The sequence below is a fragment of the Acomys minous genome (genome assembly GCF_964271855.1).
Source record: "Acomys minous genome assembly, chromosome: 8".
Lineage (NCBI taxonomy): Eukaryota > Metazoa > Chordata > Mammalia > Rodentia > Muridae > Acomys > Acomys minous.
Genome location: NC_140489.1, coordinates 82,917,523 through 82,931,492, shown reverse-complemented (window position 1 = coordinate 82,931,492; position 13,970 = coordinate 82,917,523). Strand labels below are relative to the sequence as shown.

Sequence of the window (13,970 nt, the reverse complement as noted above, 5' to 3'; positions counted from 1 at the left end):
TCACCTACTGCATGGCTTCCTAATTTCATCAAAGTAGTGACAGAGATAATAATTGCATAGCCTGCCTGGAGTTGGCCAACCTAAGCATTATTATATGCACTTAGTTTTAGCCTCAAACAGGACATTTATTTGAAACTGAAAAATAACTCAGATTTCAAAGTGAATTAACCAAATTGTTTTTTTACATGTATGTATGTATGTATGTGTGTATGTATGTATGTATGTATGTATGTATGTATGTATGTATGTATGTATGTCTCTATTTATATATTTGTGTGTGAGCATGAGGAGGGCAGACAACAATCTGTAGAGGTCAGTCCTCTCCTAGGCATCTAACTCTGGACATCAGGCTTGGTGGTAGGTGCCCTTTTACACACCGAGCCATCAAATCAAGTATTCTGGGCAAAACCATCCACACGCCTTCTTAGCATGTGGATGTCTGTCTTTAAACACAGCTGTTTTAAGTGTCAGTGCACAGGTCAGCCCTGCCTTTGTTTCCTGTCAGTAACTGTGTCCTTTTTGTTCTGTTCCTTAGGAAATGAACACTAGGACGAACTGGTGAAAACATCCAGCTAGCACCTCCAAAGTCCCGTGGTGGAAGCCAGCAGTGCTGGTCCAAAGAGGACCCAGAGTGTGAACTCAGGTACCAAGTCCTTACCCATTTGATGCTGTGGGGAAGAAATTAATGTTTCCACACATAGCCATTTCATACTTACAGAGCATTTGCTGTTACATGGGATGATGCTCTGTTGTTCTTGATATTAAAGTTACACATGAGTGACCTGATGGGAGCACATAGCACCCTGTAGGTGCTGTGGGGAGCCCGTGGGACACAGCAGTAAGAGAATGAGACTGTGTTTCCTTTGAAATCAGAACCTGTTCCACAAACAGGCTTGACATTCAAAGCAGAGGATGTCATATTTTGAGTTCACAAATCCTGGTTACAGGCTCAGATCAGTTGGGATGGCAGTGAGAATGCAGCCAGGAGATCACTGGCAGGTGTCAGAGCCAGGGGTCTGGGTGAACATAATGTGACCCAGACCAGCCTCTGGGCATGTGCAGTGACCGAGCTTCAAAGCCTCTGAGACCGTGCTACTGAACTCAGCAAACTCTCCTGGAGAAAGAGAAATGATGGCAAAATGTCAGCTATTCAGGATGCTCTGTGTGGAAAACTCTGGTCTGCCTGTTCAGGTTCACAGTGCAATAGTAATTTGTTTGTCTGCCAACTACCCCATTTGCCTGTCTGGTAATGGAACTCCATCCCACACTGTGGAAATGAGAGGCTTCTATTGACTCCCATATGCTGCAGCCTGGTGGGGCTGCTGTCTTTAAGAGCTTCGTGAACTGCAGTAATAGGTCACAGTCATTCCCATTATTTTCCCTTCTACACCCCACTCATTTCCCCTCAAGAAACCCAGTGTGCTCATTGGTTCAGCTTGGGAAAGACATTAGGTTTAATTGTACATTTCCTTGCAGCTCAACACACACACACACACACACACACACACACACACACACACACACACACACACACCAACTAAACCCTATTCATGTTGAGTGTTAACTCATACTTGGCTCTTAAAATTGCTACATTTCTGAATTTTAGGTTTCATGCATACAAGCTTCCTGTTTTTGTTGAGTTTTAGTGATGAGACTGTGTAGTTTTTCTATCAAAGTAATATTTTAATGAGTCTTTATTAAATTGGTATTTTTAACATTGAATAAATGTTCCCATTTAAATGAGGACTATCAATGTAGTTTAATTAAAAGTGCTCAAGACAAACCTCATTGGAAAGTAAACAAAGAATCCAAAATAAAGAGGTAGCAGCTAGTTTTGAAAGAGCAATCCATGTAGGTGATGATGAACTTGGCCTTCTATAGGCTCTCATCCAGGGCATCCTTTTATTCTGCAAGATATATCTTGCATGTGTATGTGTGTACATGCATATGTATATGTATATGTATATGTATATGTATATGTATATGTATATGTATATATGGATAGAGCAAGTTGTACTTGCTCCAAGAAGAGAAAATGTCCTTGGGCTTCTTAAAGCCTCTAATCTCTCATGACTTTCCCTATGACTGCATGTGATTCATTAAGCAGGCAGGTCTGCGCTAGCAGACAGTCCTGAGTGTGAGGGCCCCTGGCTTCCATATCCAGTCATAAAGTAGTAGTAGTCAAAAGCACAACTGACACCTGTATCTCACATGGGGACTGCCATTCGGTCCTTAGTACCTGTAGCTGCCTCTCATGGTGGCATTGGTAGTGACTGAAGGTGAAGGTCATGTGTGGAATTATAGAAAGGGCAGGAGACACTGCCAATTGGGCTGTGAATCTAGGAACTGTGGCGTGAGGGGGTTTTGTTGTTGTTCAGTTGGCTTGGTCTTTTGAGAAGGGTCTTCTCCCTCCTGTAATCTAGGCTGACCTTAGATTTATGATAATCCTCTCACTTGTCCAGAAACAAAATATCAGGGTTCGCTTGATTACTAACAAGATCACAGTCTGTGGGTGACTGTGGTACAGCTCAGGGTGACAGACTGTGTTGCTTAGGCACCAGTGCTATGACTCACATCTTAAATGTCTCCCAAAGGCCCATGTGTTGAAACCCCCAGCCCATGTGCAGCAGGAAGGTAGAACTCTCATGAGCTGGGGCAGTAGGAGAGTAGGGTAAAGAGGTCCAATGACTACACATGTGTGTTGAAGCTCACAGAGTTTGCATGTGTGCGCCATTTCCACTTTTGTAAAAGTGTGTCAGCAGGCAACATTCACCTGCATGTGTGTGCGTGTGATTCATGTACTCCACCTGAACACACAAACAAGTTTGTGCCCTTACAGCGAGAGGGGAACCTAAACCCATCCTCTTCCACCACCACGTTCTGGCTGTGTGGCAAACGCACGTTCTCTTCCATTTGGTTCCATCAAGACACGTCACCTCACAATAGAGTTTAAAGCCAAGGGCCAGTCCATCACAGGCTGACATCTCCAGGCTGTGAGCCAAAACAAACCTTTCTTTTCAATCAAGCCGACACTCCCTACCATTTGCTATAATGATGGAGAATAACATAATGCAAGCAAAGACTAAAGATTTTAGGAGCTGTGCCTGAGGAGTCCGTGAGGCCAGGAATCAAAATGTGAGACCATTGTACAAAAATGAGCCACAGACACTACCAGGCAGGGCTGATCCCAAGAAAACTCTATTTGCAAAATGATGACAGGTGCATCCAGATGGCAAGGATGGACCATCAGAAATGCTAGTGATTCTGATGGTTTCTGAGGTGGGAGCCTCGTGCTGATAAAGTCAACAGTTAAAGCATGTTGAGGGTGTGTCCATCACAAGCTCTTGTTAAAAGGCATGCAAGTCAGGCCCCATCATGAGCCAGTGGCTGCTGTAAATCCCACAGTCTGTGTGGACCAAGTAGGTTCTGGGAAGCCCTCAAAATTCAGAGGGGTTTTTAGTATTTCCATGGCAACACCGTTCTGCTGACCACCTTGAGATCCCTCAGGTGCATGTCTCACTGCTGTGAAAATAACCGACAAAAAGCAAGAAAGCCATTTATTTTGATGACATTTCAGAGGAATCTAGGCTATGCGTGGAGAGAGAGAAGGCATGGAGGCAGAAGTCGCATTCCGTCAGCAGTCAGAATGAAGGCGTTCTGCTGGCCTTCTCTTTTTCCCTGGTTATTCAAGCCAGCATCCCGGGATAGCCTCCTTCCACAGTTAAACCTTTTTGGACACATCCCAGGGGTGTGTCTGCGAGGTGATGTCAAATCTTCTTAAGTGGCAACAGGGATTAACCTTCACGCTAAGAGAAGCTAGGCCCTGCGACTCGGGTACCCAGGGAGGAGAATGGCTACAAGAACCACAGGCAGCATTGGAAAAGGGCCTAAGCCTAGAAGCTCGCAACACCTGTGCAAGTGGCCCCGGGGCAGTGCAGGAGCCAGGCTACTGTGCAGGGCAGCATAGCATGACTCGATAGAACACAACTCACTCAGCCCGTTTTCCCAAGTACTATGTACTAGGAAAACAAAGAGAAAGATACAAAGAAAATAAAACACTAGACACAGAGAGAGTTATTTCAAATGCTCATCTATCACAAGCTTTGTAAAAAGATTAATTTCAGGAAACTTTATATGATACTGTAGACCATTTTCAAAGGCTGTTTTATTGAGAATAAGATTTTGAAGCACAAGCCAGGCATAGTAGTATGCACCTTTAATCCCAGCACTCAGGGAGGCAAAGGCAGGCGGATCACCATGAGTTCAAGGCCAGCCTGGTCTACAACGCAAGTCCAGGACAGCCAAGGTTACATGGGGAAACCCTTACCACCACCACCACCACCACCCCCAACGCAAAAAGATTTTGGAGCATAAAATTTTAGTGGAAACATAGATCACCAGCTGACTTCCCCGTTGAGGGGGCCTGATTGCAACACACCCTGGATTATTTCATAACAACTCCATGCAGTACCTGAGTGGGGGAAACAGCCTACAGGCTGTGCTGTTGTCACTCTGCTGCAGAAGGGCCTTGAGACACAGGGCAGCATAACACCCTGTGGCATATGGATGGCATCTCCCAAGAAGTCAGACAAGTACTGTTGCTTTTGCCTCATAAAATCTGAGCCTTGGTTTCCCCAATCCACTAAAGAATAATAGTCACTTATAGCTTATAAGTGAGAAAAAGTCTAGAGAGGACAAAGTTGATTCCTGCAACAGTGTGGTCTTGGCCTTTGCTGCTATGTTTGAGATGAAGGCGGGTTGGAGAGAATCATCCGAGTCAGTGACCACGTGGTGTCTAGATCTCTTGGAAGGCTGTTAGGAAGGTGAATCTGCTCACCACAGCTTTTTACAAAGGAGCAGCTCACTGCTTGTACAGTGAGTAGTCTATACCAGACCTCACGCTCTTATCTTGCCTCTGCGATCCTAGTATTCCCAGACCAAGCAGGCTCGTGCAGAGCCCGGAGCTCCAACAAGGCAGGGCAGGGCAAGGCAGGGCAGGACAAGGCTTCTCCGCTCCAGCCTTTAATATGGAGCTTGCTCTGTATGGCATGTGGGTGGTTGATCTCGGCACTGAATGGATGATTTTACAGTGAGGCAGTGGCTGCCACTACGAGTTCCTCACTCAGAGGAGCTGTCAGAATGACCACTGGTGAATATTATCCCTGTTCATACTTGGATGCAAAGTCTCTTAACTGTCTTTGTAACAAATGTCTGTAGCTAGGGGTCAAAGGTCAAAGAAGCCATGCCTCTTACTCCCACCCTTCTCTGCAGTGTTTTTCTCACTTGCCCCTGAGTTCTTAATTCCAAGGAAGCACAATGCATCCCTTCATGTGGGCTTGACTCTCTCCCCTCACCTGCCACCTCCTAGAACCATCACTGCTTTCTAAACTTGACTTTGAGCACCTGCATAGTGCAGGTCCTGAGATCCACACATGATGATCCACTGAGTGCAGGGGCCCTATTTCTTGTGTTTCTTTTTTTCTTTTTTTTTTTTTCTTGTGTTTCTTAACTCATTGATTCTTGGAGTAGTACATAAAGAGAGGGAAGTCTGCCTGTAACTAAATTAAATAGACACTTCTTTTCTTTTATAATAAACTATCTTTAGATAAATTATTCCAAATCTCTTGTACATACAAATGTATGCTGTGCATTTGTTTGGTGTCTTTAAGCTAGCACTGCATACCAGATACTAGACAGGAAAACGGAACTAGAATTCTACTGGAAAGCTGTTGGTATTGAACCATCGAATGAGGGTGAGGGTGGTGTTGAACCATTGAATAGGTTTATTTCAATGTATATATTAAAAAACTAACCACATCATAGAAAGAAATATCGAGTGTTTAAAGTGACCGGTGCAGTGTGGTACCAAAGCAGGCGAATGTGCATATCTCTGAAAGCCGATCTATAGAAGGCTCTTCTGTAAAGTACTGGGGCTTCCCCATCTTCCAGTAAGATGCTGGGACTCAGGAATGTGAAGCAATCCTGTGGGAGCCCCGCAGAGGTGGCACTGTGAGTTCAGATGTAGTTATCTAACGCAGATGGCTTATAGCTGAACTACTACAGGCTGAGAGATAGGGATGAGAGAGAGTACCCACTGGACAGAATCCATCAGGAGCAGTTGAAGGCTTCAGTGAGGCCAGGAAATGTGTGATAAAGATGGAGATGTAACCTGTGGAGACCTAGGATAAAGAAGTATTCAGAGCACCCACCCTCTGGACGGTGGGAGGAGCCTACACACTCACCTCTCCCATCAGTTGTGTGTTTGACATAGTGGGACGGTACCATGTCACAGGGCTGTTAGCATCCCATACAACAGTGCCCGAACCATGTAGCTCCATGGCTGCACACATCCCAGACCCCTTCATTACTATTCATGAAGAACCAAGACTCACTGGCTTTACCATAAAAGACCGAGGCAGAGCTACCCTGATTTATATCCATGCCGTGTGCTCAGCTTTTCCAATCAAAGTGCCTTCACTTACTTTGCAGCTGTGTCAGAAATGAAGCGGTGCTCTGTGAGCCACTGCAGGAGGATTTCAAGGACATTTTGTCAAAGAAAAATGCAAGATGCAGAAGAGAAGTAAGGCTATGGCTGCACACATGTGTATATTTGCTTAGATTTGCATAAAGCATCTAGGGATGACAAGGAGCAAGTAGAAACGTTTGTGTGTGCTTCTGCAGATAATTCAGGATCCAGAGAGAAATCTCTCATTGTTTTTTCTCCACTCATTCATCAGTTGCTTTTTTACGTCTGAAACATGCAAATGTGTTTCTTCTTAGTCAAAACAAACTTCATAAGAAACCCAGAAGTGTTTTCAAGCAAGTTCCCTAATGTGCCCTTTAGGGCCTCTGAATTGACAGATGTGAGCAGTTCAGCTTTACCCACGGAAACCAGCAGAGCTCCTGAATGCAGATCTGGGCTTCCAACTCTGCCCCTGAAAAGAGGGTTACAGTCGTTCCCTCATGATCAGGCCACAAGGATGTCTTCAGAAGCCTGCTCGGCATTGGTTGTTAATGCACAGACTCTAGTTGGTCTGAATGGTTAAATCCGACTTAAGAAATAAGTTAAAAATCAAGGTATGGTGGTGATGGCCACATGGGATAGTTAAGGATGGAGGGGTGTGAGAAGGGAGGGAGGAGGGGAGGAGAAAGAAGGGAGGGATAGGAGGAAAAGAAAGGGAAGGGAAGAGACTGGGAGGAGGCCATAGAGGCGGGAAAGAGGGAGAGAAGAGGGAGGGAGAAAGAAGGGGAGATGAGGGGGGAGGGAAGGGAGGGAGGAAGACGGAGGGTGGAAGGAAGGAAGGAAGGGAAGAAAAGGAGAGAGAGTAATAGGATGGAAGGCATCATCTTGGCTAAGAACATGGTTGTGTGGTTGCCTTCCCAGCAGCTCTCACATCTCACTAGTGCCCTGATCCCTAAAACTCTCTAACGGCAACTTGATTTACAGAATCTTCAATAAGAGATTATATATTACATTATGTTCTTACTTGATAATTCAGTAAAATATTAAGGGCAGTGTCTCAACTTACTTAAATAATGTGGCTTTAAATATAACACTCAATATACTGTAGCTGTGGAATGGAAGAACAGCAACAGTAATGGCAGAAGTTCCTTAGAACTAAAGGGGACCGTGGCTTGTATTTTAGCTATATTTTAGATATTAAAAAGCCATGGAAGATAGATGGACAGATGAGAAGGTACAAACATCAGTCATGAATTTTATTATATGTATATATGTGTGTGTGTATATATTTCTTGTTGTTAAAGTATATATTATGTAGGAAAATATAGATTTTTTTTCCCTTAAAGGACAAATATTGAAGTATTTAGGTATAAGTTGTTATGATTTGGGCATCCTGCTTTCAAAAGTCAAAAATTAGTTTTTGAGTGTACAATGATTTCATGCATATGAGAGTACTGTATGTATGAGCATATATAATATGTGTTATATGTTTATGGTGCATGTGATATTCACATGCATGATTGCTGTGTGTTTTCCATATATTACGTGAGCATACATGTAAGGTATGCACATATGTTGTCATGTATATGTGAATGGGTGCATGTGTGTAGTATGAGATCCATCTATGCTTGCATGTATGAGCAGCCATAAGTAGGCACATCTCTGCCTCTATATATGTGGGCATACATGTGGTACGATTTAATTCATGTACTCCAAACTAACAGTATCATAATATATAGGCCATAAGATCACAAGTTAACCTTAATACATAGATTTTTTCTTTTAAATTGTGTTGCTAAAACATTCATGTAAATATCACTGATGAAGAGGATATCGAACCCTTCCTTTGTTGCTACGTCAAGCTGAGTCTTCCTGTGGGGAGAGTCTTGAGAATCTGCTCCTAATTTCCCTGGAGAGATGCCTACCTTTCTCCCAGAGGCTCCTTGTTGAAACACCAGCAAGCTGCCTTCCGCTCAGTAACAGATGACAAAAGCAGCTTGCGGGGTGGATGTTCGTTTGAGGCCATGGCATTTGGCAGTGATGATGAGCCACAGACGAGTTGCCCGCACCAGCCTTCCCCTAGCTACAGTGCTGCATTTCCATACTGGTGCCTGGTAAATGGGGATAAACTTTACTCAGAGTGATGCTAGTATAAGGACTGTGGACAGGGCTGTGCTGCCCATGAACAAGGGCCATGAACAGAGTTCTGCTTTAATGTGGTGTATAACTCTTCTGGAAACACCCTCTCCATGTCTTCCCTCCACCAGCTACAAAAGTACGATGCAAAATGCCCCAACTTAAGAACACCATTTCTTCTGACTCTTCTCAAACAGAGAACACAATGATAACTCAGCAGGGCCTGGGTGTGGCTCTTATGTGAGACACCCTGGGCAAGAGCTTTTGTCCTGGAAAAGCCAGAAAAACTGAGGCTGGCACTGAAACCTCAGCTTCCCCTACCGCCTTCCTTGCTCATGGTGCTCAAGCCACCTTCCTTGGCAGGACAGGTACAGCCTTTGACTGTCACCATGAGAAACTGCAGGCACTGCGAGTGACAGCTGAAGGGTTAGAGCACTGCAAAGACACCAACCACATGAAGAAGGAAGGGGGACGGGTGGAGAAGGAGCACGGAGAACATGGCCATGTGACAGCAGTGTCTTCAACATCTGTTGGCCTGAACGTGTTAGTTCTTAAAAGCCACAGAGGCAAGGCAATCATAGGACCCGGATGCTGATGAGCCACCTTCCCGGGGCAAGGTCATGTCCACTATTCTGGGCAAATCTCTGGTGCTAGCAGGCACTGTGGTTACATTGTTGTATTCGTTACTTTCTAATACAATGATAAAATTCCATGATCAAAGTGAAGAAAGAAAGGATTTATTTTGGCTTATGGTTCTAGAGGGATTTTTGAGAGGCATGGCAACAGTCCGGGCAGAACGTTGGCTGATCACCTGTTTATCTGCACACAAGAAGCAGAAACAGAAAAACCAATTAAAACACCAATAAAGCCCTTGAAGCCCACTGCCAGTAAAATACTTCCTCCAAGACTCCACTTCCTCAGCATCTCATACGCTCCCCAGTGTCACAAACTGAGGACCAAGTGTTCAAATACATGAACCTGTGAGGCACATTTCTCATTTAAACCACCAGGATTGGCTGCATTAAATACCATCCTATATGAATAAGGGAAACAACATTATTTCCCTCAATGTCAAGGGTAGGCAGCAGGTAGCTTTTGTTCTTGTTAATTCCACAAAATTTATCCCAGGCTGCATTTTCTTTTTTATGTGGCAACACCAAGGTCCCCTGATAGACCGAGCCAATGGGAGAGGCAGATCTCATGATAACATAGCGTGGGAAAGCCACATTATGCTATTTCACTTGAACTTTATTTATTACTGCACGGGGCTTAGATAAAATCTATGCAGCAATGCATCTTTACAGTTCAGCCCAGCAAGATGGCTCAGTGGGTAAGGACTCTTGCCTCCAAACCTGATGACCTGAGTTCAATCTCTGAAACTCACAAGACAAAAGGAGATACCAACTCTTGCAAGTTGTCATCTGATTATCAGATGTACACCATGGTACATAGTCATACATGTGCACTCGTGTGTGTGTGTGTGTGTGTGTGTGTGTGTGTGTGTGTACCATATGAGTACATGAATGTAAATATTTAATGAAACAAATCTTTACAACACTTTTTCCCAAATTTGTGGCTGATTTGTAGTTACATAAAATAAACACTGAATCTGAAGGGATGGCTCAGTGGTTAAGAGCATTGGCTGTTCTTCTAGAGGACCTGGGTTTAATTCCCAGCACTTACATGGTAGCTTACAACTGCCAATAGCTTTAGTTCCAGGGGATCTGACACCCTCACACAAATACACATGCAGACAAAACACTAACCAATGAGCATAAAATAAATAAATAAATAATAAGTGTTTTAAAAAATTATTATTAAAAAAGGAACAGAAACCAATGCAACTCAGGCAGGAAGGAGAACTCACCTGAAAACACACACACACACACACACACACACACACACACACACACACACACACCAGGCAGTAGTTTCTATTTGAGAACTTGGAGAGGTACAGTCAAGTGACCCCCAAGTATCTACAAAGGTACAAATGAGTCATGCATCCAGAGAGAAAGTGTCCCAAGTATCTGTAAAGTTCACAAGGATCTGAATTAACCACGTTAAAAAGTGACCCTGACATAAGCAGCCATATACATCATAATGCACAATTATTCCTTGTATATTTCAAACCAGAAGCCACCCACTTTGTGGCTCCACCATCTGGTGTCTGTGGCCTTGTAGAAAGTATTGGGGGCTGCTATGAGGAAGAGCGCAAGATGGCTGGGGAGGATGGGCATGGTGCAGTATGTCTGGGGCCTAAGGGAATGATGCAGGATGTTTGAGAGGCAGTAGGAATGGTGCAGGATGTTTGGGGGAATTGTGGGGATGGTATCATATGATGGGAGATGGTGCAGTATGGCAGAATGCTGTGGGTTGATATGGTATGCCGTGAGATAGTGCAGTATGGCGGAATGCTGTGAGATGGTACAGGGTGCGTATGCTGTAGGATGGTACAGGTTATATGGGGAGCTGTGGTAAGCGTGTAGCATGTTGGGGCACTGTAAGTATGGTATATGTTTCTTGGGTGCCACAGAGATGGTACAGGATGCTCAGCTTTAGCCCTCTTTTCCTCAGACATCAGACCACAGGCCATACAGTCAACCTGGCTGCTTGTAAATGTCTATGTGCTCAGGAAGAGGATAGAGAGAGTGGGTAGCGCACAGAGCTGTGGCTCTGCTGTCAGTCCCATCAAAGACTGACAAGGGCGTGATCACACAAGTCCATCTAGTGCATGAGTGTTCTCATCCTGCTCCCATTATACTGATTCAACACTATTGTCCCAAACAAATGGCATTAAGATAATCTGGTGGCCCATAGGTCTGACACCAGGCAGCGCCCCAGAGCTTGCTGCTCAAGCTTTGGGTGCAAACATCACGTCACCTTCTGTCCTAGAGTCCTAGTCTGTGCACTTGGAGCTCCACCCATGTGCCTGTGTCCTGGAGCAGTGAAGCACCTGAGACAGCTGCTTCTGCTAGACAGATGTGGGCTGCTAGCCCCAGGCTTGCCCCTTTCAGAGAGATTCTGCAGCCACAGACACGAGGACCTCCGAGAGTAGTTTTTGCTCTGCAGTAGAGTTGTCCCACAACATCACAATTCTCAGCATGATGGCATGGGTAGTAGCAAATTCTGATGTATAGAAATAAAGACAGTTGCCCAGAGCTCCACCTCTCTGAGGCCTCTGGGTACCAGCTGCATTTTACCTGGTTACCAAGAATCCAGCAAGCCTGCCTTACAGCCATGGTATGTTCAGTTTCATCACCTGAGGCTACAAATATAGTTCATCCTCCACTTTCATTTCTTTTGATATTGTTTCTTAAATGTAAAAACCCTACACAAACCTTCTAGCCTTTTGATCTTTTTTTTTTTAAACTCTTTACGGTTGTACCATGGAAAGGTACAGTGAGGTGCACCAGGTACACTAGGTAGAGTGACGTGGTAGCCAGCCTTTTCTGTCTCCTTCCTGCCATTTTCTCTTCTTCCAAAAATGCAGATTACCTTGAAATATCCAAGTTGTCATGTAACTTACTAGAAATAATTCAGTACATTTTTTTCTACATCATTCCGTTCCTTGTTTGTTTTGTTTGTTTTTGTTTTTCAAGACAAGGTTTCTGTGTAGCCTTTGCTGTCTTGGACTAGCTTTGTAGACCAGGCTGGCCTTGACCTCACAGAGATCCACCTACCTCTGCCTCCCTGAGTGCTGAGATTACAAGTGTGTGCCTCAGCATCTGGCTTCTGTTCCACTTTTCAACTCTAATTCTCTCCACAAGTCTAGCTAAAAACAAGGAACAACCATGCCACAGCCTACATGCAATGTTATCTGGAAATTTCCTCTTCCAAATAATTGAGTCCATCCTCTTTTATTTCAGCCTCACTCCAAATTTCAGGACGCAGACAGAGAGTAGACAAATTCTTAGCTAGAATAGCACATGAACGGCCTCTAGCCTAGTTCCCAGCAACCACCTTGTTCCTATCTGAAACCTGAGGAACACGCTTAGTGCCTGCTTTTCTAGTCTGATCTGTACTCCCATTGGAATGGCCCGGTAAGCTCTGATTACAGCCCTCTAGGGCTCCTGGAGGCTGCTGCTCCATTCCTCCCACACACTGTTTCAAAACCCTAACAGTCACACAGGTTCATCACAGCAACACCACCAGTTGTCAGTATCAATATGTTAATTGGTTAATTTTCTCACTGCTGAAACCAAAAGCTAACGGCAACAGCTATGTGGAAGGCATGGTAGCTGAGTCAGCTCCATCAGTGATAAGGTAGTGAGAGGTACCAGCTCCGTATGTGTTAGTGAGTCTGGAAGCAGAGAGCTTGGGCCAGAATCATTCTGCTAGGTAGGCCACCATCCCCTGGTTACAAACTCTCCCCAAATAGCACCAAGATAATTCAAATCACAGCATATCTTCTCTCTGTTCCAGGACCACCTTCCCAATAGCCCCGTGGCTACAGTGGGAAGCTCCGTGGGTTCTCCACAGTCCTGAGCTGCACTAGCAAATTCCAAGAGGAATCCGTAGCTTGTTGTAGCCATTTGTCAATTGCTCATCTGTTAAGTCAGTGATTTAGTTTCTATGAGAGCAATTGTTACAACCATAGCCCAGCGCTGTGTGGTCAGTGTGCCTGGTCACTGAGAGTCAGGAAAATATACCTTGTAGTATGTGAGGTGATTGTGAACTCACTAAGGTAAAACACCCAGTGGTGTCAGCTAGGCAGGTGCTTTTGCAGAAGACCCAGGGTTGTGTGCTGAGCCTTCTCCCCAGGGCTTCTCCCGGCAGGTAACAGTAGAGAAAAAGGTCTGTGCACTGTTCGGACCATGACCTGCATTCTTTGGAACCCTGATGCATGGTGAGGCAGGACCTCTTCTTGATTAGTGTAGCTTGCTCACTGCCAGCATAAATGGGGATCAGCACTCCTCTAGATGTCGCTGACCTGGACATTGCAGCCCTAGCTCACATTCATGCACACTCGGCATGGCAACAGTCTGGAAAAAAAAATTGGAGACTCAGTGTTTAGTGTTATCTTTGTCTCAAAAATCATGCAGCGGTCCTGAGAACACAATACCCAGAAATGCACCCTAGAGGATGCCCTCCAAGCAGGTGCAGATGGCCTTATACCCTGGTGTCCTTCAATAATGAACACAGGTCATTCCAGGGTGCAGAGACCCAGATCCACCTGCTCTTGTCACCTGCTAATGAAGGACGTGGTGTTACCACTTATTTTTCTCCTGATTCTGCATGCCAGCAGCAAAGCCCGTGTGCTTAGCTTCGGGTGAATAAGTAAGTCTACACGTGTTTGTGCATGTTTGTATACCTGTGTGTGTGCACATATGCATACATGTGCACATATACACACGTGTGCAGACAGTGG

The 13,970-nt window shown here is 44.8% G+C and overlaps 1 protein-coding gene across 13 annotated transcripts in view; it reads left to right on the top strand.

The window, feature by feature from the left end:
- The window catches only part of MYT1L (myelin transcription factor 1 like), a 403,682-nt gene that overhangs the window by 114,665 nt on the left and 275,047 nt on the right, over positions 1-13,970 (top strand). For all 13 annotated transcript variants that reach the window (XM_084791226.1, XM_084791228.1, XM_084791224.1 and 10 more), the window contains exon 3: positions 536-643. The gene's annotated coding sequence lies outside the window, so the exon portion shown is untranslated. The remainder of the gene's footprint in view (positions 1-535; positions 644-13,970) is intronic.